Source organism: Cygnus olor, chromosome Z (assembly GCF_009769625.2).
Source record: "Cygnus olor isolate bCygOlo1 chromosome Z, bCygOlo1.pri.v2, whole genome shotgun sequence".
In the NCBI taxonomy this organism is placed as follows: domain Eukaryota; kingdom Metazoa; phylum Chordata; class Aves; order Anseriformes; family Anatidae; genus Cygnus; species Cygnus olor.
The window spans coordinates 4,200,011-4,210,541 of NC_049198.1; positions in this window are offsets into that span (position 1 = coordinate 4,200,011).

Below are 10,531 nucleotides of genomic sequence, written 5' to 3' on the forward strand. Positions count from 1 at the left end.
GATCTAAGTAGTTTTCTGCTACATATTCAGACTTCCATAATGAATACGTTTTTAAGACCAGCCACAACTCAAATGCAAACTGTTGTCCAGAGAATAAAGTGTGTCCAATACAACTTCAAACACACAGAAGGTAAGTACAGTTTACAGTCACTCTTGGGCCTGTTCAATCTCGTGCCCATCTTATCTTTGATGGAGCCTCTCCATAGCCTGGAGGCCTTTTTTTTTTTTTTTTTTTTTTTCTGTGTGTGTAGGCACCATGGAGTGCTAGGATCTTCCTCCTGGGGCAACAGATTTGGAGCTGGCCATTCATAACATCTCCCTATAATCCACACAGCAGTTCTCAAGTAAGAGGTTAAACTGCCTTTAGGGCTGATGCGTGGCCGCCTTATACCAAAAGACATAGCTCATGGTTTTACACTGAGCTAACTGTTTGCATTGAAATAGGGCCCTGAAGACTAACTCAAAAATTTCTGCCTGTGTTGTTGCTGTTGCTGAAAAAATAAGGTACACAATTTGTCACAGAAAGCATATGGAGAAATCATAGAAGAAATAATTCCAAAATTGCACCTTTTTTATTCACAGTTTATTATGAAGATAATTGTAATTTATCCAGCCAGCTCCCTAGGGATGTGTTCAACTTTTCCATATTGTGATGGAAGGAAGTTAATTAGGGATCAGTCATGCAAAATCTTCCATCTTGGCCAGTGTGAAATATTAAGCTTCTAAGGGGTCAATAGATTAGAGGGAAAAAAGCTAAGAAGCTGTGAAATCTGGCTTCATGAATTAATTTTGAAAGAAATGTAGGATTTCAGCATGAGGTTTGATGTATAATCTTTTTCCTTAATACGAAGTGGTTGTGTCAAACTACAAGAGTCTCATCTGCTTGTCCTGTTATTTTTTTTTTCCATTAGACTACTCACACCAATAGATCATCCCACATTTTCAAAAAGAAGAAGAAAGATTTTCTGTCATCATTAAAAAAAAATAATAAATCTGTTTCTAAGGAGAAAAGCCGATTTTATTTTTATTTTATTTTATTTTATTTTATTTTATTTATTTATTTTTTCAGGTGAAATGGAGGACACTGGACAGGAAAACAAATTGATTCAGAAAGCAATTGAACTTTATGAATAACTCAAATCTCTTCAAACTGGTGATGATTTGCAATAGATTGTTGTTATGCTACCAATGTATGCTAAAATGTCTCTCCCTCCACCTCACACACAGATGTACACACTTTAAATACAATATTAAAGATACCTTTGACTAGTAGGGATCCTGTCAAAGTATGCTAATCAAATACAGCTTTGATTTCATGCTTACTTTTCTGCTCATCCCAATTGTAAAGCTAAGCTGTAATTAATACATAAGAGGTTGGTGATTATACAGTATTAGGCTGAACATATAGAGTGAACATACAGCATTAGATCGTGTTTCAGTAGATCAGACACTGCAAAGAAATAAGATCAACTCACAAAGTCTGGTATTGGCAGACCGCTAACTTATCTTGGTGACAATCTTGAGCACTTGCATTGATCTCCTGCTACCGGTGATGTCTCTTGCATGTTCACATATGGATGCTTATACCTGCATGGGAGGACTAAATAAGTAATCTTTCCCTTTTAATTTTTTTTTGGAAATTGAATTTTAAGCCATGTCACACAGTGAACTATTATTATTTCTTTGGAAATGGGTCTGATAGGTAACTGCCATGGCAGAGATGGTGTGCCTTCAGGAAGCAGATCTGCAAGCTCCCCTCCCTCCCTGCTCGCCTGGTCAGGGACATCCCACAAGAAGGACAAACCATATAAAAGAATAAACATTGCAGCATTAACTGACACCCTACTGCCAGACACACCATACAAACCAGAGGAATCCCTTCAGATTCTTTTTCAAAGACTTGCTAAGGTCTTCTTTGTATGCTCCTGTCAGCAAAGAAAAAAAAAAAAATCCTCCAGCTTTCCATAGTCTGAAATATAAATACTCTGAACTGGAAATAAGGACATGTGACTGCAAGAAAAGTCCTAGTATTAAGCTTTATAACATAGGAAATCTCACAAATTGTAATAAATAGTGAAAAGCTAAGATGAGGAAAACGTAGCCCCTTATGATCCCGAACCTACTTGTGGTTTCTCTGAAATAAAGCTGGGACTATTGTATTAGAAACAACAACAACAACAAAACAACAATAGAGGTCCAGACCTTCAAAGTCAACTTGGCACTGTAAAAATTTCAGTAGTTCATCCTTTGAACAGTGCTATACCTCAAAACTTTTTTATTAAAAAAAAAAAAAGACAAGGAAAGGAAGGTTCAGCTCTAAGGAGTTTTATTTTGCATGCAGGAACCAATTGCATTTCACTGTAGAACCACGCAAGAGCAACACTCTCATGTTGAGCACAACTGTGCCGTGGCTGTGGCATGCCATTTCCCCACACCATAACGAGATCATATGTGAAAGCCTAAATTATGCAAATGAAAAGGCTCCACTAATACTGTTGAAATATTCCTGGAGTGTACACTTGACAACCTCAAAGTACATTTCACACCACTAATGACTTCATCACTAACACAATTGTCATGAGCCAAGCAGTTTCCATGGCAACGCCCTAGTACAGCTGTTTACCCATATAAAGTACTGCACCTACTTAGTTACATATACAGACAGATCACTAGATTCCTAGGTACTGAAATTGAAATAATTCAATTTTCAGTGTCTCTCTTTATGGAGTGATTCTGCCAGCTATAGGTATTAGCATATCAATGTGACTTTGACAGGGTCTGCTGCAAAAGACATATTTTGCAGGCACTTCATGTCAATTAGAGCCCTAACTGTTTCATGGAATAATCATTCCTGCCAGATTAAGGTCAGGCTGCAAGGTAATTTAATTGGTGCCGTTATATCTAGGGGGAAAAAATGCTCTAATAAAGTGCACACGCTGTAGCTGCCAGTGAGGATGTGCTATGCGACATGAAAGGGATTGCCTTCCTCAAGTGTATGGGCAAACCATTTGAAGAGAAAGAAATAAAATGGCAACAACTTCAGATGCTTTGTTTCCAACAAAATTCTGGTGTGTTTGACCAAGGGGAGAATTTTATTTCACTTGAAGTGGTGCTATTTACATGGGAGGAAGTATTGAAGAAAAATAAATAAGAAAAAGGAAACTAAAAAATCCCCTCACTCTATGTACATCTTCTTATCTCCTGTGGAATGATAAACACTTTAATTAAAAATCTGCAAAAATCAAAACAAAGTTTCTTGTTCCCAGTGTGAGCAGGAACCTCCCCAGCCTTCCCCTGGGGAGTGGGACTGGGAGGCTTACTCCTTCCTTCTGCCAAAACTTTTGGCTAACAACATATTTCATGAGCAGCATGAGCTTTTCCAGAGGCTTCCTTCCCCCAACAAGAGCCAGGACATGGGGTGCCCAGATTAGAGAGGCAAAACATGGGCATGTGTCAATATGAGTGCTGGAACCAACTGCATAGTCATTAGGGTCTGCTTTCTTCTACCCAACAAGGACAACAATTCAGGTCTTTTTTATTTCCCCAGAACTCGTTTTTCACCATTTTTTTTTTTCATAAATTGGATTGTCCTCAAAGCACATGCCTTTTTTCCTCTTTTGTCTAAAGCCAGATACTGTTTTCAGGAGACTGACTGATGGACAATGTTGTGAGCACTACAATACGGTAATCTTATAACAAGGGAAGATGATGAAAATATAAAATGATTTGTTCTTTATCCATAACCCATGATGATTTACCTAATGACAACAAATTTACAACAACCACCACCATTTTGAATTTCTTGGCAAAACAGAGCACTGAGGATGATATTTGCCTTGCAAACTGACTGCTTTCCACAGAGTTGGCCATGCTCAGCGTTGCGGTTGCTACTACGTTCTAAATACTAATAAGCTCCATAGCAAAGGTTAGGTTGACTGAAGATATGTGATGTTTACCAAAGGCTCAAGGCCAGGTTTTCATTTGGTGTAAACTGTCCCATTTTCACAGACTTCATCTAGACTACAATTATTTAAACAAAGTTGAGGGTATTAATAAAATATCATGATGGGTTCAAGATTAAGAGATAAGAGAAAGCTTAAGTTAGGTTCAGTATAATCCAAAGTGTTTACGATTAGTTGTAAGGACTCTGCAGACAGCAGCTTTTATGTGTCACGAGGGGGTTTTGTTGTTGTGTTTTTGTTTTGTTTTTCTTTTTAAATAGGAATAAGTTTATTCCTAAAGTGCATCGGACTGGTGAATTCTGCACCCTTATTTATTATCCCTAATAAACTAAATAAACTGAAATACTTGTTTTTTATGAATTCACCATTAAATAAAAAAATATCTACTTAGAGTCACACTTACTATGTTGTGATGTGAAAACTGGTCATGATCAAATTCAGCCCAAAAAAACAGAACTGAGAAAATTGTCTTTTTTATTTTTTTTAATTGAAAAAAATCTGTGATATATAACAGAAAATTTTGTGAAATTGTTCCAATTTTGCAAAGTTGAAGCAATGGGAAAAGATCAGACTCTGAGCCCTTTAAATTTCCCTATGAATATTTCAGAAGAATCTATTCATTATTACTATTTCCTTTTATTATCCACTCAAGCTTACAGTGGAACTATTTAAAAAGATATAGGAAAGATTTTTTGCTGGTATGAATATTGCATAAACTAACTGAATTAAGGTCAAGCAAAGGTAGATTATAAATGAAAATGAAAGTTTTTTGTCATTATTATTTTCCTTTAAATATGTCTGCTATAACATTTTGGCTCAACATCCCATCTGAACAGCATTTGATCAGCCATAAATTATCCATTAAAAACTCCATTAATCCCACTATAAATGTAGACTAGCTCCCAGCGTTTGGTTCAGCATCGGTCATGAACAAGGATGGTTGGGTGAAAGAGAGCTCTGGATTTGAGAACTCAGCAGCTGAAAGTATCACAAAGCTGTTAGAAACAAAACTGCTTTCTTTTCTTTCTTTTTCTTTCTTTCTTTCTTTCTTTCTTTCTTTCTTTCTTTCTTTCTTTCTTTCTTTCTTTCTTTCTTTCTTTCGTTTTCTTTCTTTCTATTTTCTTTCTTTCTTTCTTTCTTTCTTTCTTTCTTTCTTTCTTTCTTTCTTTCTTTCTTTCTTTCTTTCTTTCTTTCTTTTCTTTCTTTTCCTTCCTTCCTTCCTTCCTTCCTTCCTTCCTTCCTTCCTTCCTTCCTTCCTTCCTCACTCTTTCTTCTCTCTTTCTCTCTTTTTCTCTTTCTCTCTTTCTTTCTTTCTCTTTCTCTCTCTCTCTTCTCTCTCCTTCTCTCTCTTTCTCTCTTTCTCCCTTTCTTTCTTTCTCTTTCTCCCTCTTTCTCTCTTTCTCTCTTTCTCTCTTTCTCTCTTTCTCTCTTTCTCTTTCTCTTTCTCTCTTTCTCTCTTTCTCCCTTTCTTTCTTTCTTTCTCTCTCTTTCTTTCTCTCTTTCTCTCTTTCTTTCTCTCTTTCTCTCTCTTTTTCTCTTTCTCTCTTTTTCTCTTTCTCTCTCTCTCTCTCTCTCTTTCCCTCTCTCTCTTTCTCTTTCTCTCTTTCTCTCTTCTCTCTCTCTTTCTCTCTTTCTTTTTGTCTCCCTCCCTCCCTTTCCTTCCTTCCTTCCTTCCTTCCTTCCTTCCTTAATTCCTTCCTTCCTTCCTTCCTTCCTTCCTTCCTTCCTTCCTCCTTATTCAACAAACATCTTTGCTTTGAAAAGCCTGGCTTGTCATTGCTTTTCCCTGGTCTGGAAGAAGGATCAATTCACTGTTGAAGCAATTCACCATCATTTCAACACTTGTGAAGCCATGAGCTGAGCTGTCTGCTGTGGTTTGGTTGATGAGTTCCTGCTTGTCTGGTAAGCAACAGGTCCACAGCTATATCACTACTGTTTTCATGAGTGTCTTTGCAGCCACCACTAGACTATGATGAGAACATCAAACTGGGCAAAATCCTTGGAATATGGAAAACATCCTGCCCCTTGCTATGGGATCTTTATGAGGCGTTAGTATGCAAATAAACTACAGCTTCACTGTGACTTTAGCTCCTATTTCCACTCTTACACTTGATGTGCTAGTTAGGCCTACACATCTGATTGGGCTGGAGGAGATAAAAAGGGTTGTGATGAGTTATACCTGTTCACACATGCTCTAGTAAGGCCACTTGCATCTTACAGGAGCCCTAAGGCCCAGGGAAGTGGCTGGCTGAGGATATGGGATGCAGCAATGGGCAAACAGATTGATTTTCTGCTTGTTTTATGACGTATTACTGTCTCTTCTCTCTCTCCCCCCTCTTTTTTTGTCTCTTTCTCCAATAACCCCTTCCTTTTCAGTTCCTTCTGATAGGAATTAACTTGTTGCCTGAATCCATAGAGAGACAGGCAAATTGTTCAATGAAAGTGATTTAAGGAGCAGGACAACATCTAGATCACAGAAGGAATAGCTCTTTTATTTTCTTTCTGAAAGACAAGGAAAACTAGAGCTGGAAAGTTTTCACACTTGTGAAAACACTTTCTTTCAAAGGTTTTCAGACAACAAGTAAACTAAGCAGATGACGAAAGCTGATGAAAACTGGGAAAATATTGTCATAAACAGACATTTCCAAAATACATTTCCATCTGGCTGAAAGCCACTTTCATTTTTTTTTTCTTCTTCTAATGTTGTTTTGAATGAAATCACTTTTAGCAAGGCTCTCAACAAATCTGGAGATGCCCCTCTGATTGTAAGGGCTGACTGTTGCCAATAGTTTTCTCTTTGTCAGGTAAAGCAAATCTGTTGAGTTTGGCTGGGATCACCCTTATTGCCTTGAGAAGACCCTTTATACAGCAGGCAATATTTTGGTTATTCAGCGTTTCAAGTCCAAAGCATCCTTATTTAGCCACCAAAGAATCTCATTGTCAGAAAAAGATACTTCAAGTTTCGAATGCTGCAAACAGCTGCTGTGATGCACAGAGGAGAGAAAACAGCTCAGAGCACGTGCAAGGGAAGAATATATTAAGCTATATTCAAGGGAATAAGCCTGACAAAGGATTTTATGCCTGATTTTTTTACAAAAGGAAGACAACTTGAAAATGTATATCTCTGGAAAGAGGAGGCGGTAATGAACAAGGACGGTGCATTTCCCACTAGGTGATGAGTAAGCCGAGGGATAGCTGCAGGATGCCATGATGTACTCTGCTGTCACAAAGATTTTACACATAGGCTGGACAACGTGTGCAATAAATCAACATGCATCAATCATTTTTTTCCCAGGTATCTGTTTGGAAACTCACAGCCACATTATAATGCATGCACAGTGTTTGTTAACTTGGCATACCCTTTTCGTCATCTCCAATCCTATGCTATCTCTTGGAGGTGAATCATCATTATATAACATAGAGCACATGGTACCATGTGATGATCCTTGTCCTTGCCGGGGAAAAAAAAAAAAAAAAAAAAAAGAAAACCTAAAAAACACATAGGAGGTTTGCACAAAAATACACACATATCCTAACAATCATATACAGGTCACACTAGGTACCAGATGTGTTTTCCTCACCTCTCAAACACTCTTATTGATTTCAGTGGGAAATGTTCTTGCCAAACTGATACAGACTACAGTCTCTGGGGTAATTAATGGGAAAATTTATTTTGCTGTTTTTGAATTAGATTCTTACCTTTTTTGAAAGGAGGAATTCCAGCTAACTTTAGTCATCAGAGCAGACCCCTGCGCTAGGATCTTGTTCAGCCTTCTCTTCCTTTCCTGTGCATTGCACAAGTCCACCACCAGTAAGGTGGTTACTGAGATAAACTGACTGATGTAAATCTGGAGAAGAGCCATTTGATGGTCAAACAAAGAGTGCAGCTCTCACATGGAAGTGGTCAGTTAACATTGACAAGACTTTAAAACGTGGCTAGTATAAACAGCTTGGGCTATTCCTATCCTAGATCACACACTTAGCTGGGTTGGAAGGTATCAAGGAAATGATGAATGAATTTAGTTATCATCAGAAGTTTCCATTGCCACTTCCTCCAGCAATGGATATCTTCACCACATCCATAAATGTAGCCTACAACCTAAAGGTATTGGAAATACTGACTGGAAAAAAGGGGCAAGGTTAGTCTCAGATGCTCAGCAAGGATTATGTCTATTTGTAAGTGAAAGGTTTATTCACTTGGAAAGACAGATTAGCCAGGCACCATGGACCTCTTCTTATGAACTGTGTGGTGAGTTCATTTTTCAAGAAAATTGTGCAACCTACAATGGAAGCCATGAGGACTTCTGCTGGCACAGATAGCCACTGCAAACACAGAATCCTGCCACAGTTCTCAGCCTTGCCTGAGACAGAAGCACCTCTGGAAGATGACAGCATTTGCACAACAGATGTGAAATAGCCCTGTACGTTACAGAACTTGCTCGCTGAGGTTTGGGAGGAAAAACAACAAACAGACAAACAAACCCACAAAGTCTTTCAGCTCTTGAAATTCCATGCTTCCTCAAGAATTTCAGGATTTCATCTTTTCCATAAACATTTTAGGATCTTTTCAGAAACTACAACTTGTCTCAGTCTTTGAAGTTTTACATCTTGGGGATACAGTAGAAAAGTTCCTTGTTTCTCTAATTTACTGGGACATCATGGGATTACATAGATATTTATATCTACACTGAATTAGGAGTTATTTGGGGAACCATAAATCTAATTTTTCAGATCTGTAGCTTATCATTACAAATTCTTTCACACAGACTATCTCTAAACATTTATATCAAGACAATGGTGTGTATTAACACAAGCCAGAGTCTGATGGGAGTTTTATCTGTCAAGAATTTCATCCTTTGAGTCCACGACTCACTATGTATGCAATAGCAAAAAGGAGAAAGAAGTAACTGCCAAGTATTCACAACATACTTTCAGATAGTAGCAGTAACACTTTGGTTTGAAAGAATATTGGAATAGGAAAATGCAATGTGTCCAAATCCTTCTATATTCTGATGTCTGGTATTTAAAAACAGAAAGGAAAAAAGAAATGCCATGTTTCAGTAGATCACATTTTATCAACGTGGCATGCCTACTTCTGGAGCAAGAAAATAAGTAAACGTGTCAGGTGCAGGGAGAGTGAAGTAATGAGCTGCATGTTGGGATCCAAGTTAAAGGAAAGTATACAAATGCAATGGGCATACGTAATAAGATGACCAAATTGGATGCATAGTGCCTGTGCTCATGGATGCATTTAGAAAAATGACTTGGAATTAAACACAGACAGTGCCCAGAAATGAGAGATTAAGTAAATATAGAGGAGTGCTGTATATGAGGCTGGAGGGGATCATGTGGCAGCAGAGCAGCTCTTGCAGGGATCTGACAGGCAGAAAAAAGGGGGTCTACCCTGGCCAATGGGAGGGAGATGGTAGTGTAATATCACTGGTGCTTGAGATGGAGGTTCAGAAGCTGTCAATTATTGCACTATTTTTTCTTTGAGAAGAAATCTGAAACATTCTGGATTATCTGATCATGATTTTGGAGTGTATGAAAGATGAAATTCAAATCTTTTTATAAAAGCTTCCTCATTTCCAGAAGGTTTTTTTTTTTTTTTTTTTTTTTTTTCCTTATTCTTCTTTTAATGATAAGATTGATTTAGTTTGGTTTGATTGACTTGACTGTCTAGCTTCTGTAGTTGGAAAGGAAAGCAGTGATGGTGTACTGTATGCATAGTTGCCTGATTTATTTATTTTTTTCCTGAAGATGAATTAAATCACATATTTTTTAAACATTCCAATAACAGGGAGTCCACCATGTTGGCTGATGAGCTGATCCAATATACAGACACAATTGGATACAATTGTGTATACAATTGGACATTGTTTAATGTTTGATTTTCTCTTAGTTTTACCTCTAGGACAGTCTTATACTTGTGTCTGGAAAATTAAAATACAATTTTTTGCCCAATACCTTACTATACAAAATTTCCATGTGTCAGCAGCCATGTACAGTGCTTAGATTATATGGTGACATTTTTTTTTTTTCTTTTCAAATATAAAATGAGAAAACTTTCCTTCCGGAAACCTTTTTTTTTTTTTTTTTTTTTTTTCTGCAGAAACCTTTTTTTTTTTTCCTCACTCCATTTTATTTTAAGCAACTGCGAGAAATTTAGTAGCTTCTCTAGTAATGTTGAGTAATGAACAGAGCTGAATGGCTGTTTTTTGAATGAGTACATTCATTATGGGGAAAAAAAAAAAAAAGAAGTTCCAGAGGGATGGGAGTTATTCATGAAGTGTGGTCAAAATCAGTATGAATTGCTGTGGCCAAAAGAGCCGAAAGAACATTTGGAAATGTCTAATATTTTATGTTGAAATTTTCTGAAGAAAAGATTTCCATTTTTGCTTCCAAGTGTCATTTTGTTTGGAAATTTGAAAAACTTTTATTATTCTTATAATTATAGTACAGTGACAATATTACATATTTTCCCTGATATTTCCCTATTTTCTAGGACCATATTTGTTAGAAGATCACATGAAAATCCAACATTCAGATAGTTATCACCTTGTATTTCC